This window comes from Oryzias melastigma, unplaced genomic scaffold (genome assembly GCF_002922805.2).
Source record: "Oryzias melastigma strain HK-1 unplaced genomic scaffold, ASM292280v2 sc00205, whole genome shotgun sequence".
Classification (NCBI taxonomy): Eukaryota; Metazoa; Chordata; class Actinopteri; order Beloniformes; family Adrianichthyidae; genus Oryzias; species Oryzias melastigma.
The window spans coordinates 739,264-743,958 of NW_023416881.1; positions in this window are offsets into that span (position 1 = coordinate 739,264).

The window sequence follows — 4,695 nt, forward strand, 5'->3', positions numbered from 1 at the left end:
TTGCGATTTCTGCATGAACAGCTCTGCTTGCCATGCAACAAAACAAAATTCCCCAGACCTTTTGCGTGACCCTTTTTCTAACATCATCTCTTACTTGGTATGGTCCAAAGAGGTCTACAGTCGTGAATTGGAATGGCGCAGCAGGTTCGGTCCTCTCTGGTGGTAATGAACTCATTATTTGTTGACATTTCTTTGACTTTTCTTTCCTGCAGATTAAACATTCATCAACAACTCGTTTGACGATCCTTCGACCTTTTATCACCCAAGCTTTGGTTCTCATTTTTAGCAGAGTTGCAGCAATTCCTTCGTGATTTTGATTATGGGCTTCTCTGGCTAATAAAGTAGACACCCAAGCGCCTTGAGGTAAGATTGGGACGCAAACTTTATTATCTCTGAAAGCCTGTATCCGACCACCACAAACTAATAATCCAGAATCTTCATTTTTGTGGACTACTAATCTATCAGTCGTGGTGGCAGGAAGGATCATGTCCTCTTGGGCCGCTAGGANGTTTGACGATCCTTCGACCTTTTATCACCCAAGCTTTGGTTCTCAGTTTTAGCAGAGTTGCAGCAATTCCTTCGTGATTTTTGTTATGGGCTTCTCGGGCTAATAAAGTAGACACCCAAGCGTCTTGAGGTAAGATTGGGACGCTAACTTTATTTTCTCTGAAAGCCTGTATCCGACCACCACAAACTAATAATCCAGAATCTTCATTTTTGTGGACTACTAATCTGTCAGTCGTGGTGGCAGGAAGGATCATGTCCTCTTGGGCCGCTAGGAGAACGTCCCTTAGGGCATTTTCACGTTCTTTCACTGAGATGATTCCAGTCAATGGAACTGCCTCCCACTGTGGTTTCTCCATGGCTTTGTTTTTTCCTCCAAATCTCTTTGCTGCTCTCCACATCCATGCGACAGTTTTTATTAGGCGAGACAAACAGCTGAAGCGCTTGACATCCACAAGTTTTCTGGTAGCTGAGCCTGCAGATGGTCTTCCTAAGTTTAGTAGGCATTCATGTGGGTTTTCTTTGCTTTCACGTTTCTTTGCTTGGGTTCTTGTAAGTACAGCAATGAATGATTTTTTCTGCAGCTTGTTGACTTTTTCTTCTGCCGCCATTGCCAGTTCTTTGGCTGACTTCACGGGCCATTCCTCNTGGACAAAAGAAGGTGTTGACATCGCCTGTAGAAAATGCCTTACCTCCGGCCCTCCCGAAATGAGGCTAAGCCCGTCACCGTGGCTTCCTGTTCGTCTGCCGCCATTTTGTAACCTGTAGACTGAATGGTCCAAGTCGGTCTGAGTCACATTTTTAGAGGAACTACTGTCGCCAATCAGGAGTGAGCTTGTTTGAAGCTGTCAATCAAACGTTTGAGGTGGGGCCAGCAGGCGCCACATTCTTTTACTGAGACATCTGATTGGTCAGTTTATAATGTGAATAAGTTGGGATAAGAAAAAAAGATCTTTAAAAAAATTAGGACTAGAAAGAAGATGTTATTGTTTCAGAGCAAGAATGATTATTCTGACAAATAAAATTACTTAATAATAACTGTCCATTTATCAATGGAAGTCTATGGGATTTTTGGCCTTCTTGAAACCAACAGGTACTTCGCATCTGGAACAGAAGAGGAGAAGGGGTGATATGTCCAGTGAATTCTACTATCCATGGTTGTGAGGGGCTGTAAGCTAGTGGGTGAGAGTGGAAACAAAGGAATTCTGGGTATCAATGTTGGGTTACTTCCAACCTGTTTCTTCTTTGGTTGGAACTGGCGACCTGCGGAGGGTGGGTGGGGGGTGGTGGTATTGTTTTAATATTTCTCTAAACCTGGAACCATCTCTTCAGCACCATCTGTACAGACTCAGACAAACGCAGACCCCACTCTTTTAGTCTTTTCTTTCATTGTGTCCCTTGTCGTTACATTCTCCCTCTTAGTGTAGAAGACAGTGAGAAAGATAAACTGAATTAACGAATGAACAAAGACCATTCTCTGTAAGATTATGGGGAAACCTAATGTTTTGTTTATTGAAAATTACATTCTGAAATTCATGCTTGACAGACTGATCCTGAGTGAATTTCCTCCTGACCTGACATAAGTCTGCAATACAGTCAGTCATCATTGCTTTAAGTGCAATACTTTAGTCATATTTAAAGTTGGGCAACAAAACTCAGCTTTTCTTCAGAATTCACAACAAAAAGAGCATTTGTGTAACCTTCAGACAATGCTGATCTCTTTAGGCAGACAAATGTGAGGAAATACTCCTGCAGATCCAGTGTCATCCTCCCTATCACTGTTTACTCTTTACCTTTTTAAGAACATTTCCAAAAAGATGCAACATCCCTCCTCTGTCTTTTGCAACCCATTAATTTTGAGTATCCTCCTGATTTTTTGTACTTGTATCTCTCCATCTCTCATTTTTCCTACTTTATCAATATGCCATAACCCTGCAGGAGTCTGCAGAAGAATGTGGTGTGTAGTTATCAACTCTTGAAAGAGGATTTTTCCATTTTTACTTTGTTTCGCATCCAGATTACTTTGGTTATGCAATCAGACTGCTGAGATATTTGTCCCTTGACTCCATATTTCAAATGTCTGCTGCTCAGTCATTCTGATGAAACACAGAATGACCTCGCAGATCCAAACTAGAGTAGGCCAATGCAGAGAGAGCTCAGTCGCGCATGTTTTTAACCTGCTCCTGGCCGTGGCTGATACTGAAACAATTTAAAAGGCAGAATTCTGAGCCTTATTATGGTCACAGTTCAGATGTATCAGGAGAATACAAAATAATTGTACACATTATTGTGCTGTTGAGAGTTTGTAAAATTGAAAATAGCCAAAGACAAACTATTTTTTTTGTTTGTTTTCTCAAATTTAAAAAGTTTACTCTTTTGGGGCCTTTTATTTGCATATAGATCATTTCCAATAGGTGTCAAACAAAGTCTGTGTGAAACTGTGGAACACCTTTGAGATCAATGTAAAGCAATGCCCAGACATCAAACATTTAAAGTTCCACTCCAAGCATATGTATCATAAAATCGTTCCCTGTGATCTTTTGATTTTAATGAAGTTTTAAGGCAAAATCAAAAAGCCTTTTTTGATTTTTTTTAAATATGTCATGCACTGCTGCAGTAACTCATGGAAATACAGTTCTGGGTTGTGGACTGTTGACGCAGAGCAATCCCGCCCCCTTCCCCTCGCCGAGAACTCTGCACGCTCACGTGCAAGCTTATAGCCTCAAGCTAGCTGTTGAGTCAAATGCACGTAATTGCACGTAAATGAAAGAAAAAAAAAGAAATAAATAAAATAAAAATTTTAAAAGGTAAATAAATAAATAAAATAAAAATAAATAAGTACGATTGGAATAGAATATTTTAGAAATGTTGTTCATGCTCCTGATTTTAAAAGGGGAACTTGAGAGGCGGGAACCAAAAGTTGCGTCACCACGTCAGCGCGGCTGCAGGCACGTAGTGATTTGGACGTGGCGCGGGAGAAAAGGTTCTGATCGGACACGCCAACAGGTAGACGAGCGTTGGGGCCGTTCCTTAAACCTCGCGGAGCATCTTTAAAGGCATCTAAAAGAGTGGAGAGGCAGCCGGTAAGATGCGGAAATACGCGAATGGGTGGGGTGCTATTGATCAGCTGTGTGCTGCGGTGTCAGATCAGCTGTTTGTCGCGTGTCAGATCAGCTGTTTGTCGCGTGTCAGATACTTTTCCGGATGTGAATTGTTTGTAAATCAATGCTATGTTAAGTTACTTTCTTGTTCTAATTTATTGTTTGTCTATGTAAATTCTTGCAATATTGTTGTTTAAATCTAACAATTTATAGTTGTTTGTTAATTGTAACAAAAATTTCTCATTGTAATTTCTATCTGTGNTTCCGGATGTGAATTGTTTGTAAATCAATGCTATGTTAAGTTACTGTCTTGTTCTAATTTATTTTTTGTCTATGTAAATTCTTGTAATATTGTTGTTTAAAATCTAACAATTTATAGTTATTTGTTAATTGTAACAAAAATTTCTCATTGTAATTTCTATCTGTGTGTACAGGTTTTTCACCTTGATTGCTTCCACTTTCATAACTCATAACAATACTCACAAATTAAGGAAAAAAATCATTCCTAAAGAAGAAAATTCTAATAAAACAGTGAAACAAGTTATGAGTCTGGAGTCATGAGTGGAGTCCTGCTATTCCTTCCATTTGATGCCTTCCCCTTCAAGTGGGGTAAAAGGACTTGACAACTGGTCAACACTCAATTTTTATGCACCAGCCAGGCACAGTTCTTACCGGAAGATTGCATTATTTTACAAAAAAACAAACTAAAAAAAAACCATTGGAGGTGTAATACAAAAGTAGATATGTTGAGAGATGGAGCATTACAACATAATGAAAATAATAAAAACCCAAGAAAGCATAGAGTTTTTAAAATAAAATTTATTTATTTTTTACCCAAAATGAAACAGTCTAAAACAGGGGTCCCCAACTGGCGGACCGCGGTCAGGGTCCGGACCCCGAGACCCTTTTATCCGGACCGCCAAACATTTTTAATAAAAAAGTACGATTTTTCATTCATCTTTACTCGGCGATTTTTGAACAGGCGCGCGCGAGGACAGCTACGTTCAGACCGGGGTCCTTCAACCGGCAAAAGTTCAAAGTGGTGGTTGTCAGTCCCCGATCCCCTTTCCCTAACCACGCCCTAATCACG